At 35.0% G+C, this 15,534-nt stretch overlaps 1 protein-coding gene across 3 annotated transcripts in view; it reads right to left on the bottom strand.

Moving 5' to 3' along the window:
• LOC118265753 (zwei Ig domain protein zig-8) overlaps positions 1-15,534 on the bottom strand; it is a 215,959-nt gene that overhangs the window by 92,799 nt on the left and 107,626 nt on the right. For all 3 annotated transcript variants that reach the window (XM_050695126.1, XM_050695127.1, XM_050695128.1), the window contains one exon: positions 9,267-9,302. The gene's annotated coding sequence lies outside the window, so the exon portion shown is untranslated. The remainder of the gene's footprint in view (positions 1-9,266; positions 9,303-15,534) is intronic.

Raw genomic sequence — 15,534 nt, 5'->3', positions numbered from 1 at the left:
GAATATGATCTGAAGATGTTGCATGGAAAAAATCGCTATAATACATAAATTATATTACCTATATCAGAGATTGATAGTGCTTCTCTTTTCTTTCAGTTCTATTATTATGTCTCTTAGAAGTTATGTAGCACATAATTGAATTCCGATTGAAAGTCGATGTTTGGTATTAAGTAAAAGACGTACCAATACTAAGTATTGTCGTATTATACGAGTATGTTTATTTTTCAACACAAAATGCTTGCCTTCCCATTCACCCACATATGCATTTACATTCCTTCGAAATTAAAATATTTCCATCATATCAGTACCAAAACCAATTAACTTGAGAACAGCATCAAGCTGAATTTAACCTTTTGTTTGTCAGGTGTTATGTCATGTATTATGCAAACAGGACAATTGAGTTAATTCACCAGCACTCGATCAATTATGCAGCTACCGAGGTCACCCAGTCATCATTCAATGTTCACATACAAACGTCAGTTGGGAATGAAAGTTAGCGCTGAAATGTACAGGGACTGTTGTTTTGATTTTGTCTTATTTGTCTATCTAGTATTCTGTTGATTGGATTATAAAGACGCGTAATTTTAGAGTGATAAATATGCAAAATATATTGTGTTTTTTTATGGTATAAGCCGGTAAACGAGCAGACGGATCACCTTATGGTAAGCAATCGCCGCCAGCTATAGATACCCGAAACACCAAAGGCGTTAAAAGTGCGTTACCAGCCTACTGAATGTTTGAAATTTAAGGATTGTTGGGGAATCGGGGATTAATATGATTGGGAAGGGAGGTAAGTGTTGTTTCTCATCGGTTTTTTGTGAGGCCGTGATATAATTCCAGTTGAGCCGGCCCATTCGTACCGTAACATGGCTCTCCCATGCTTAGAAGTTTTCTACTTTTTAATATAATAAAATAAACTTGTTTCCTACAAGTTGTTATCAGACATCTCTTCGTATTTGGTAAAAATCTAAAAAATAACACACTTAAATAACTTCACTTAATAATAAAATATACCTTAGAAGTATTGATCATGACCACAAAACTACCCAGACAATATATATAAATACCAAAAGAACAGAAAATAAAGATACATTTCACTAAAACAGTGACAGTGGACCGAAATGAATACACCGCCCACTGCCAACATAAAATAAACAAAAGAAATGGTAATATTTACAGGAAAAATCAAGTTCAGTAGATGTTAAGATAAAAATAAATAAACAAGTAACTAGATTTTGTTCTACATTATTTATAAGAAAAGGTCACGGGTGAGTTACTAAATATTTTAAATCAACGATAAAATGTGCTTGGTTAGAGCCGATCGGAGCGTAGAAACCCCAACTGGCTTGGAACCCTAATCGAAGGCCAATAGATTGGGGACTAGATTCACCAATTCTCTTGTTTTATTCATCCGTTCAAGTTGAAACTGTGTTGTGTAGTCTTTTTTTTCTAATGGTTCTAATTGGTGAGTGATGTTTATGAATTTAAGAGAAAAACCGAGTGTGTATCAGCGTTATTTATTTATTGATAAAATTTTATACTGGATACAGAGCCAAGGAGCAAGTGAATCGTCTGATGGTAAGAGATAAGTCCCTCCTATGTACAGACGAACTGTAACTCCTATAGGAATGGGAGAGCCATGCTTCGGCACGAATGGTCCGGCTCGACCGAAGTAATACCACAATCTCCCAGAAAACCGACGTGAAACAATGCTTGCATTGTGTTTCGTTGTATGAGTGAAGTTATCGAAGGCCCAATTACTCCTCTCCAATCTTCCCAATTCCTTATTCCTCAGCAACCCTTAAATTCCTAACCCCCAAATAGCCGGCAACGCGCTTGTAACGCATCCGCAGTTCATGAGTGGCGGTGATTGCTTACCATCAGGTCAGGTGATCCGTCTGCACGTTTACCGGCTTATACCATAAAAAAAGTTCCACTTCGTTTCATAACTTTCCTTATCCAATCCATTCTACTATTCATTATACAAATTTTCTTCTACAACAAAAGTTTAGAACATTACAAAAAATCAAACACATCTTCGTTTTACACAAACATTCCATTTACAACGGTATACCAAATGACAATACCTTATATCCGTTTGTAATTCGATTCTACAGAACATGATCTGATGGAGACAGAGATTCAATTTGATCCGAGCGTTTGCACCGACATTGTAAGCAACGCTCGCTATTCTAGCCTGCCTGTATTCAGATATTAATTGACTATTCCTACTCAAAATACGCTTTGCTAGACATGATACATTTATCTAAGAAGCTATGGGTAGAATAGATAGAACCCGTTATAATGAATTCCAGATCAAGCGGTTGGAAAAGACTTGCAACTAGCTAAACTCAGACTCATATTAAAACATTTCATATTTTGTAACGTTAAGTCTGAATACGTGCTATAAATACAGTGCTTGAATTTATAAAATGTCTCCAAAACATAACACAAATGATCTGTTTGACAGTTACAATCATAAATGTCTATAGATTAATTAGTTTTCAGATTCACAAGATATATATGAACTGTCTCGATTTCATCCACTGCCATAAATAGGTATAGATGAGTGGCATCACACAGCACAACTAAATAAAGAAACAGTTACACTACACACTTCTTATAATAACTCTTTATTACCACACATATTCACTTACACAATTATAAGAAGAGCAAACACCAACCGCACAAATACACATCACATTTCTCACAAGAGAAGACGAAATATCTACGAATGAAGCCAAAAAAAGTAGCGAAACGTAACCTCGACTTTGACAAATCAGATCGTCGTAAATAGTTTACCTCATAATATGGTTATAGGAAACCTTCCTCAAGTCTATTGGATTTGCCGATGGCACGGAAGTATACTATGGTACAGAGAATATGTGGAGCAGATGTGTTCTCCGGAGATATTATTAGATTTGTTAACAAAGATTTTTATTTTCAAATAGATACGAACATGATTTTATTGTAACTTTCGTGAGACATACTAAATTAATTATTATGTTATCGCGTCGTGTATCGCGGAATGCTGCTCATGAATATGAGCCTCTAGCATGGCTTGAAATCAGTCGAGTTCCTCGTCAAAACATTACGTAAGTAAGCCGATAACATAATAATTAAGATACGAACATGTTTATTGTTTTTGTCCAAATAATGTTGGTGTAAAATGCGTTTTTAGACCAACAAGGTGTCGCACTACCAAGCGGGTTTACCGGGCTCCGGCTCGAAAAGCAGGAATAGGAACGGGGTGGTTTTTAGTCAGTAAGAGTCTGACACTCCCTCTCGCCTCGCCCAAGGCGGGAGAAGTCATTGAATTATTTTTCCCCCATAAAAAAAAACCAACAAAACATTATAAACAGTCATTATTTGAAACTACATGACGTTAATACAAAAACTGGTAAGAATTTAAAATAAAACTACAAAATAAAAAAGAATAGACATAAAATTAAACCATTAAGAAAAAGGTAACAAGAAAGTAAGTAACAATATTCTAAATAGCTCTTTCGAAATGGTTCCTAGGAGAACAATTAAAGCATATTGTTAAAGAAAATTGAGAGAGATTTAAAAAAAACTTTAACACTATTAACGCAAAATAAATCCTACTAAGTACCGCACTTGACTTTAGAAATCCTTTTCTAGAATTCTAAAGTTCTCACGAAGCTACAACTGGACAAAGGAACATAGAAGTGTTTGAGAAAAATACAAGACGAAGTATAAATTGAGGATAAGGAGATACAAATAATGTTGAGTACAAAATATTTTTAAATGAGTATGATGTATACAATTTTCTTAATAATATAGATACTTAAATGTTTTTATAGGACTCTGAAGAAGTGGTAACCAAAACTTTTTTTGTGGTTTTAGCCGGCAAACGAGTCTATCACCTGATGGTAAGCAATCGCCGCCGCCTATGAACACCCGAAACACCTGAAGCGTTAAAAGTGCATTGCCAGCCTTTTGGGGGTTAGGAATTTAAGGGTTGTTGGGGAATCGGGGATTGGGATGATTGGGAAGGGGAGTAATTAGGCCTCCGGTAACCTAACTTACACAACAAAACATAACGCAAGCGTTGTTTCACGTCAATTTTCTGTAAGGCCGTGGTATCACTACGGTGGAGCTGGTCCATTCGTGCAGAAGCATGGCTCTCCCATACAACATTAAAAGATTTGGTTAGGAGGATAGAAACAGACAAAGATTAAATAAGTCATTCGATACTAATGTTAATATAAAACGAATGCTGATGATGAACTAATCTAATTTTCTTCACAGAATAATCAACAACATTTTAATGTTGATATTGTTGAGACTTGGTCACAATTTGGTCGAAAACTTTATGTTTTTTAAACTATTTGTAAATTGCACAATTAGGAATCAAATATAAATCCAACCAACGTTCGACTCTAATTTATGTTTAAGAGTTAATTCTTGGATCTAGCCTTACATTGTTCAATTCATCAACATTAGCTCCTGACAGGCTGGGGTCTTGCCGTGAATTGTTATAAATTACTGACAATGCGATTTAGACGTCGCTTGCAGAATTTGCTTAAACATTTTCTCTAGGCTTTAGTTTGAGTTCTGCAATTTATATCTCAGTCTTCTTAAAGCTGGTCAACTAAAGCGACGTTAACATACTATTTCCAGTCTTTTTATATATAAATTTCATGATACTGTTCCGTACAGGTAAAATATAAGAAAAAAATATGACAGACGATACTGAAACCTTACATTTATAGAACACTGAACCACATATACAAGGATAATGAAATAGTATCAGCTATTGATAGCGATGTCAACCTTATTATTAATATATACTAGCCACATACTTACTACACTTTTTAAGGTTTAAAATCATCCAATGTCTTCTCTCGCATTGGACGAGGCGAGAGGAACTATCAGACTCTTACTGATTAAAAACCACCCCGTTCCTACTCCTGCTTTTCGAGTCGGAGCCCCGGTAAATCCGCTAGGTAATCCGCATCTGCGGAACACTTACTACACTACCCCCACAGGCAACAAACTAGTCATAAGAGAGTAAAATGTAGAACATTCCAAGACGAGTCTAATCGACAACTAAGTCACTTATGTCCACCTGACCAAAAGTAATTAAGTTAGGCCCTCACGAACGATGACAACGTTAAATTACCAAAATTCCAATCAATATAAACCATTACTATTCCGAACACACGCAAAGACATTCAGCTAAATCCATTATAAGTTTGTGTTCCACACAATTACAAGGCGACAGAACTTATGCTAGGACACCTAACTTCGTTATTTAGTTCCCAAAGTCTTAAAACCCAAAGGTCCTAATGTTAATTTCCAAATCCTGGGACCTCAGTTCTAAGGCCCAATGTCTAGAATATAATATTTCGATTATTGTTCTGGAATTATCAAAATGGTCTGAAGAGGATTCTGATGTTATTAGAATACAAACAGAGAGATTTTGGGTAGACAGTAAAATAAGATTTTAGATCAATTATTGTTTATAATTTCTGTTGCTTGTGTAGTGTAAGGTTAATATCTTCTATACTACAAAGTGTAAGGAAGAATGGTTATCAATCACTGTATTGTCTACTTTGATCTTGTTGCTTCAACAGATAAAAATGTTTGAAAGGTGATAATTCTCATTTGAAGAATTATAAATTTACTAAAATCCTTGAACATACATCAACAACATTTTAGTGGCCACTGCTGACCATAGGGCTCTTCTAGCAAGGAAAAGGTTTGAGCATTAATCACCACACTTGCTCAATGCGGGTTAGCAATAATTGCAGACCATAATTAGAAATTTTAAGCCCAGGTTTCCTTATGATGTTTTCCCTCAGTGGTAAATAATCTTAGAAAGTACATACAACTCGGAAAAACTCACATTGGTAGTTGCCAAGCATCAGAAACGGGTGCCTTAAGCCTCCGAGACACCACGACATCCTCGAACACTTTATATTTCTTAATTCTCATAGTGTCTCGCCCATGGCTTAGCAACACAAACTTTCACATACTGAGTTCATCAACGAAAAAAAAAGTAATCTATACCATGTTTAGGAAATTGTGTTCCAAACAAGGAAATGTCAGTAAGAAAATGCGCAATATTTTGATCACGTAATAAAATCAAGTTTCGTATCTCCCTAAAATATATAAAATGAGATTTTCGTACGTTGACAAGAAAACATAGGGTTGTGAAGCCATAATGCTGAAAGTACATGTCCTTACCAAACTGTATAACGCGAGTTTCTTCGCATTATACATAAAAAAAAATACGCGTATGTATTGTACTTTACATGGGGTGTTTTACTTTTCAAATAATTTTCCAGTGTTTGTTTTTTTAGCTCGGTCCAATAAGAGGAATGGCACGTGAACTCTTGTTTGAATATGTTAATTATGAGCAGAGTTTGAAGTTGTTCTTCAAGAAATGTTGTATACAACAGTATCAGAATGTTCTCGTTACGTATTTTCGAGTGTTTGTCAATGTTCATGTGAGGAGTTTGTTGTCTTGTTACACAAAAGTTTTTGAATGCGCTTTGCTCTTTCATTTAAATGTGTTTTATGCTGTAATTGTTTGTTCTTCGTAATGTTAGGTATGGAGTTCTTATCTAAGCATTGTTAAGGATGAATGTTGTGGTGATTTTGTTCTGATAGGAAAGGTAGCCTTGTAGGTATTTGAAGAGTACGATTTGTGTAAAGTCAATATTTTCTATACAAAAAGTAATTTGCATCTTTTTACCAAGTAGGTATCAAATATAGTAATTAATACCAATATATTGTCTAGTCTAGATTATGTAATGATTAATATCATGGTAACCTGGAGGTTTAAGACACCCGCTTTTCATGCATAAGGGTGCGAATTCGAAACCTGCCAGCGGCACGTACGTAAGATTATTTAAACACTATTGACAAGCGGTGAAGAAAAACATTGTGAGAAAACTTAGGCTTATATTTTTTGTAATTATAAGTCTGAAATCGTCACCTCGCATTGAGCAAGGGTGGTGACTAATGCTCAAACCTTTGGAAGAAAAGGATTTGGGCAGCAGTGGCTACTCATAGGCTGTTGTATTAGTCTAGATTATTCACTCCATGTTTTCCAAAACTATAAACCGTTAACCTCAAAATAAAAATGAATTAAATTAAACCATTTACCAATTACAATTTGATTCAGTTACATTTCCATGTTCCGAGAATGTTTTCGAATATGAACAATAGCCAATCAGTATGTACTATACAGTATACAACGAGTATTCTTTATGAATGCAACAACAATTTCGCCCAAGGGTATAACTCGTGCATCTGAAATATTATTCAACTACAAACAGATGAAAATTACGTCACAGCCCGATGTCTGTCGTTGAAATCAGTTTTTGCTGTAATCGCCATAATTCTCCTGCCTGCAGATTGAAATTTAATTAAAATTTTCCATGCTTAAGCTCTTGTAGGCGATTTCTGGAACCGTATTGATTTTGGCATTAAAATTAATTAATTGAATAACATTTTTGTGAATGACGTTGTAGTGTGTGTACCGACATTTTTAATACGGTACTGAAATTACAGTTTATAGGCTGTTTTATTCATACTTTATTTTTAACCGACTTCAAAAACAGGAGGTTTTCAGTTTGACCTGTATGTATGTATGTAAGATCATCTTGCCTTTAGCTGAACCTATTTTGTTGTGGTTTTCTGTGTGGTATTTTTTAGACTTAGGAAAAGGTTTCATTATATTAACCGACTTACAAAATGAAGGTTCGACTTTAATTTTGAAGGCAACCCGAAGGAAGGAAGGATCTCCGAAGTCTATGTATGTACACCTCCAACTCCATGTCTTCTAATTATCCAGCTCCTGATTTTAGCAGGAAAGTAAATCAATCAAAATTTTTGCTTAACCTAAGAATCTCCCTCATACCTCATACCTTACAATCAAACAATCCAATTCCAAACCACAGCACACGTAAACCATCACGTACAATAACCAACAAGAAAATCGCTTACTAAGAAAACAAATATCAAATAAATATTTGTACCGAAGTCATACGTTCCGTTTAACAATCTTCGCACGTCGTGACTTCAACTAACTAGTTTACTTGTTTATGTATTACGACGATTTCTGAGTAAAGGTTTAGGGTCACTCAGGAGTGGGTGAGTCGAAAGGGTACCAGGTGAGACGTATGGCTCTAAGGGTCAATACTCAACTCTAACTCCATTTGTAGGTCACACAAGTCATTGGACAGCATTTATTGCTTTTTGATGAGTCGTTATTGAGTTCTTGAGACGTGAACGGTATATGAGAGGACTTAAATTGAAAGTCAAGTCTTGTTTCGTGACGCGTTTGGGCAATGAAGTAAAAAAATTGTTTCGATATAATAAACCCTAAGTCCTCAACCTCACAATCCTGCCATCAAGCAAAAACGTCCAAAAATAGCCTTTACAGCTCATAAAACTGCTCAACCGAAAAATTACATAATCGCATCGAAAAAGAAAATAGCTTCAAATAAATCTTATAAGATACAATTTTAGATAGCCAATGCTCTCTCCGTGGGCGCATGAAGCCCAAAATTGTTTCAGGCCAAAAATGCTTGAACCAATTACACGTGAACTTATTTCTCGAGCCATTAAAGCTTTAGAACATAGTTCAAGGATCGTTGAGCCTTCGTTAATGGTAGATCATGGAGTTCGAACTGAGCCCAAAGATGGAAGGAATGAGAAAAGTTTTTTGAAGAATTTAGACTGCGTGGATTTGTGCCGGTGATTTAAGCTTTGAATAGATAATATAATCGAATATTATATTGAGATTGAAAATATTCAATGTGTTAAAGTGTATAGAAAGAATATGTATAGCAAAGCCACAATTGTCAATTGGTTATAAGCATGGGCTACCAAGGACATAACGCAGCAAGCAACGAAACAAAATAAATGAAGACATATAGTGAACAAAATCAGAGGAAATTACTATCTTAGAGAAGGGAAAAACTTCAAGAACGGAATTTGAATCAGACAAAGTACATCCAAGGATTTCCTTTAACCAAAAAACATCACATAACAAAAATAGCTAAGAAAGAACAATCTCCGTGGCACATAATATAATTACATTAAGAGAGACAATATGGTACGGAAAACAAAAAGAGTAAGTATGTCAGAAACACAGGAAAATAGGAGAAAGGACGGATGTTTATGAGGTACTGACACTCAATTGTGATGTATGGCAAATATAATACAAAAGCCAGGAATAAATGTTGAGTATTATAATCATGTATTGCAATAAATTAATGTTGTCTTACCTTCTATGGTGTGTTTAGCTTAGCTTCGTCGTAGACCTGGAAAGAAGCAAAAGGATCAATTAATATTCGGTAATTTTTCTATGTTTTAGTGGCCGTTTAGAGACTGATATGATGAAAAAATACCCAGAAACGATTGTAACTGACAAGTTTACAGAATCACAATTATAAGTAGTGATAGAACAACGTAAAATAAACGACAAAAGTAATTGTACAATATTGATACTTAATTATTAGCCCATAAGACAGTCGTAGAAAATGCAGGAGTTATGGCTAATATATTTTACTCTGCCGTCCCAACAATACAAAATACACAAGAAGTTAACTAATAATCACGGTTTTCTCACGTACATTGATGGAGAAAAGCTCTACTAGTCTGCGCGCGTTGCTAATGATGAAGAGACCCTCCATAATTCGAAACTTGTAGCTTTTCTCCATTAATTTACGTGAGTAACCCATAATTTGCAGTTAATTAAGTATGTTTCACGATAGTTATCATAAAAATATATAGACAAGAAGTTGGTAAGAAATTAAGTAATAAAAACTAGAATATAACATTGCAGAACTCGGAAACAGCAACTAAACTAAAGTTCACAATACTAAATTAACTCAACACTATAAAGGAAACAATTATGTTTGTGAATCACAGTTAATTATGGCCGTAGTAATAGTAATGGCTGAAACTATAAACCAATCTTGTAATAACATTTCTCCCCGTTTATTATGCAATCAGTTGTTGCAATAGCCGTAATATAATTGTTTCAATCGACGAGGCGGTAATTAGTCTCCAAAGATATTATAAGGCTTCGGTATAACTTCTTGGTGGACGGAACTTCGAGGAACTTGATACTTGCTATTATAAAGCTGACTGCACTAAAGGTTGGCGCAGTCGTTGGACAACCGACCGCCGCGCAAGATGCACGGGGCAACTCTTTGTGTGATCCACAAATTGTTGTTTTAGGTCTGGGTGTTATGTTTATGTGAAATTGTATGTTTGTAAGCGCACTCATGACATAGGAGAAAATACGAGAGTGGGGCAACGTATTTAAAAAGAAAATTAAAGCTGATTTCAAAATCTTATTGTAGACATTACTTAGTTATACTAAAAAAACATGCAATAATTATCACATCATACTGTATTTGTAGTGAACCTATTGCATATCAAAACCAACCAACCAGTATGTGTTAGTTATATTAAACCTAATCTTCCATTTCATAAGATCCAAAATCAAATCACCTTTTGCTTTGGTAGACATTAAATATGCCTACATAGACATTGTTCAGAAAATCACCCCCTATAACAAAAGACGAGTGCACGATAAGCCGTAACGTTTCTCTTAACTTTTTTTATCAAAAATATTTAGTTTGAACAAACTTCCTTATATTCTTATTAATCCCTGGAGTTACTCCTTGATCTTCCAAACTCCATTGTCTTTGGAGAATGTCTCTCGAGCGGCTATCAATAACTTTATGTTTCGAATAACTGGGACATCGACTCTCAATCTATCTATATGACATAAAATGGTTTGTCCAAACTCACATACGGAGTATACTATCTTTTGATAGTGTTGAGTCGTGTAAAGATCTTCGGAATACAGAAAACAAGTGTAGAACGCATTCCTTCTAGTTTGTGGGAGTTTAAAATTATATCATTTTTGGAAATTCACTCCTTTAGGTTAGGTAGTCAAGTCAGTCAAATCATTTATTCCAATTAAACCATAAATGGTTAAAGGTCTGTATTTTTGAAATATCAACAAATAATGAAATAAATAACAGTCTGCCAGTCTGTTCGAAAGTGGACAACGTCATATAGGTACACCATATTTTATTTAAAATGACACATGCTGAACTGGTCCCATTTCACATCGTCAAATCTCTGCATAAACTGTACCTACTTTTTATTTCTTTTTTTGCGTGTGAAATAAATGTTTTTTTTCTTTTCTTTCATATTTTATTACATTCACCCCATATAGTCCCTAAACCCACGCAGACGGACTCACAGACAAAAACCTATCCTATAAAGGGTACCCATAGTTACGTCACTAAAATTCGTGTCAGCAGAAAGTGCCGGTATAAGACCCGGTCCGGCACGCCGTTGTGGAAATCTCTTAAAATAATAAGGAATGGAAAGATGGCGGAACGGTTCGGGAACGGTTCGGGGAACGGTTTGGGCTTGCATTATTCATTGTAATAAATTGGAGTTACCCGGCTACAAGGCATGGGGTTTGTTGCTAGCTTATGGGATTTTTGTATGGGTTTTTGGGTAAGTTATAAAGTACATTTATGAAGGTTGTGTCCGTTTTCTTGCTTGTGAGTTGAGTGTTGGTAATTTTTCTTGTTGATTTTATGTTTGTTTATGAGATTTTTTGTCTGTTTCGTTAGGCGAGTGCTAGCTATTGCGACTAGCAAAGATTCGTCTCTCGTGTTGGGCAAAGTATTACTGCGCTTCTTTCGGTTTGCTGAAAATTTCTCAGTGCTAAGTACGGATTGTGCTCAGTATATGGCAATAGGCTCACCCCCATTTACATAGAACTTGTAACACAAATGGTGAAAGTGGATGTACAGTGTACAGTCGCAGTACGTGCCATAATGGGCACCTCTGCCTACTCTTTCGGGAATAAAAAGGCGTGACGTTACGAAATTAAACGTTGCCAAATTAAATTTTTGTGCTAAAATACCTAAGACAGTATTTATGATGAGTTTGAACAGTCAACAAAATCAAATCAACGAAGAAGCAGTTTTGAATTAGATCAGTCTAAATATTTAAATTCGTGATTCTAAGTAGAGGTAATTAAGTTCAGCATTCTTCGCAAAACATTGACTTCTTACTTACAACAAAGCTCGCTAGATCAATAAAATACTAATCAACACTCTATTACGAAGAATAATTCAATAAAATTGATTGCGACTACAGTCTACAGTAACACGAGCCGCTCTTTCATTTGCTTTGAATCGAAACAACATTCTCTGAAGAAATCGAAGACAACTTCTCCAATAGTGATCCAATCGTAGATTCAGAACTTTCCACTCGGAAATAAGTTTTTATAGCACCAAATTATATTCACTATCTCTCCCTTTATTTCCCGATAACTTAGATAATATTTTGATACTTTATGGATCGTTTATTTCGGAGTGCGACCGTTCCGGGTGACTAACCGAATGATTTGTATGAAAATCCCAATTGAAACTGAAATTTCTACATAAAATAACGTTGGAATTTCTCGTTCGCTCATATTTCTCGGCTTGCGATTTGGATAGGTTACTTTTCTTCTTTTTCCCGATTCTTTTTATCGATAAGATATTTCCAGCTACAAGGATTTAGATGTACGGTCGTTGGTTTTCTTATATTCTCGATTTTGTACCGAAAATCTGAAGATTTTTAGGAACATAATGATATTTTGTTCAAGCTTTCGTATTTATTTGATTAGTAATCTTTATAAGTGTTTTGATTTAAGCCGTATCAATCAACAAGAGTTGTATCAATACAACTGTTCGTTCCAGATTCTACAGTACGCGACTTACATTTTACATTTTTTTAGTATCTAAATCACACTAATATCACAAAATAAATGTGAATGTTTGTTTGTATGGATTTTTGTCAATCACGCTGAAACTAATGAACGGATTTTGATAAAATTTGGTAAGCAGACAGAGTATGAGTTAACTTGGGTAATTAGATACTTTTTATTCCGTGTTTCTGCCATCAACAGATGTCCTTATTATACAATATTATAGTTTGAACAAACATTGTAATTTGTATGTGAAAGAAAACTTCATCCACCTTCCAACCATTAAACACAATAAGCAAATCCACCACATATTCCGAGACCTCAAAACACAGACTGGAATCGATTCCTTTGATAAAATTCCAACACTCAAACAAAACGCTTTGCACATAGCAAATATTAGGAATCCTTTGGTTGTGGCCGTTTTTGAAAAGTTGCACGATTTATGGGGTTGAAATAAATCGTATTGTTACACAGATATTGATAGGATTTCTATAGAAAAGGCCGCTCTTTTGGTGTCAGCCATTCGGCCTTTCCTATCTGGTGTGACAGAGGTTTTTGTGCCCACAGATAAAAGGATATCATATTGTCATATCATATTGTTGTTTGATACCCATGTAACACGTGTTCAGGTCCCATTTGAAAATGTTTTTTATTAGTTTCGAAGTAATTTTTGGTGGTTTGTAATGCGTGATTTACATCCTAAATACGAAAGGTTAAAGTTTACTTTTGATTGTATGTTTAGTACAATGTTGTTACTTAGTTATTATGCATAACATAACAATGGTTTTACCTATGAGCGTCATCTTCCTTGACTATCCGACTGACGAACAATAATTTTATTTCGATTTCCTTCCATTTCAATAGAGAATATTATGGATTCATTGAAATCAATCCTCGGCCACATCTTCGCTTCGCCGACTTATCAACGTTAAAAATGTATGCAATGTAACTTAAAGTAAGAGAAACTGAGTAGATCCATCTGCATGTCAATTAGTTACATAATTCCTACAACCTGACAAAATAAACCTAATTTTATAATATCTGACTTCTATTCAGACTTCATACATTCTAATTTCAGAATTCTAATTTACATTTCCTTTAAACAATTCAAGAGTATTTAATTAAAGAAGATGGTAGTCATAACATTAAAGCATTGAGCGTAGGTAGCGTTAAAAACCTGGCAATTCTATAAACAAGGCAAGTCAAAACAAAAAGAATTCTATCACTAAAATAGTAAAGTTAAAATTTTATTGCAAAACTTCAAACGTTTTCAAAGTATAAAATACAAAGTATCAAAGAGCTAGAAGCGACTGTCGTGAGCGCACTTGTTTCTAAGAATCTACATTAAATGGTGTCTCAATATACGCACAAATTAGACGTCTGAACTGTTTCCACCCGTCCTTGTATCCGTGCTTAATGATGTCACTTCCAGTACTTTGATACTCCGTGAGATTGAAATAGCTTTTCTTGGAAAACATTGATGGGGACCGATTTCTATAATACTTTGGGTCTTCTCTACATAAGATGGGTTCGCCATAATCTTCACACTTGGTAAGTAGACTGAAGATCGCAGTTAAAAAAGTTCAGGTATATTAGAGAGCGCTGCTACCCAGTCGTCAGTAAATTTGCAATTCTTTTATTTTCATATTATTAAAACGTTGCCCCACACTAGTATTTTCTCCTTTGTCGTAGGCATAAACATACAAGTTCACATAACATGACATTCAGACCCAAAATAACAATTTGTGGATCACACAAAGAGTTACTCATTACACGGGCATTCCCAGTTTCTGCGCCAACCGTGCTGATAGGCCGTAGGCATTGCTGATTATGCGGTACGTACGATGTGGATCAATGGACGCAGTATGCGATTCCATACAAGACAAACTAAAATCCGTTGCGTGCGGCGCGTCCGTTGCGTACGATGCGAACAAATGTAGTCACAATTGTATCCGTCTCTGTTGTCATTACTTTGATACTAAGTGAGATTTAAACAGCTTTTAGCGAAAAACATTGACAGTTACCCGCCGCCATATTGAAATAAGTACTGTGAATGAAATTAAATTAGGCATGAAATGTTCTCGGCTCGTTACTGATGTGTCTTTGAAATTGTTGCTTATTTTATTACATAATCGTCTTTTAAGTGCCTTTTTATCAACTTGGGAGTTGCTTTTATTCAAATATTTCCTTATGAAACAAAATAATGGAAAATTTTCTAAGTACAGCTAGAATTAATCTGGCGTAATGGCTTCTAGAAGTAATGATTAGTTTAATTAGGTATTATTTAATTTACTTGAAAACCAGACACTTGTTTTTGTCAACTACGGTTATGTCATCTTCTAAAAGTTACTTAGCTTGATCTAAACTAGCCCCTGTACTGTCAGGTGTCTCTTATGCATAATAGTGAATACTGCGGCCTACGGCCATTATAACTTATTTATTTTGACAACTTACTATTATTATTTGGATGTTTGTCCGTCAATAACGCTGAAACTACTGAGCGAATTTTGAAAGAATTTGGTATACATACAGGGTATGAGCTGACTTGGGTGATAGGATACTTTTTATCCCACGAGAATTCAAGCTACTAGCAACGAGTATTGGTTAAAAAATTCTCTATTTGCATCAACACAAGTATTAAAAAATAACCTTAAAGCCGGTGTACCTACCTCTAGATTTTTAATACCACATCAAGCAAACACACTTGCGGTTTTACGATCCGCGTAACAAAATATGGAAACATTGAGACGAAGATGTTTTTC

This window comes from Spodoptera frugiperda, chromosome 7 (genome assembly GCF_023101765.2).
Source record: "Spodoptera frugiperda isolate SF20-4 chromosome 7, AGI-APGP_CSIRO_Sfru_2.0, whole genome shotgun sequence".
Taxonomy (NCBI): Eukaryota; Metazoa; Arthropoda; class Insecta; order Lepidoptera; family Noctuidae; genus Spodoptera; species Spodoptera frugiperda.
Note: the sequence above shows the minus strand (reverse complement) of the source record. Positions and strands in the feature narration are given on the sequence as shown.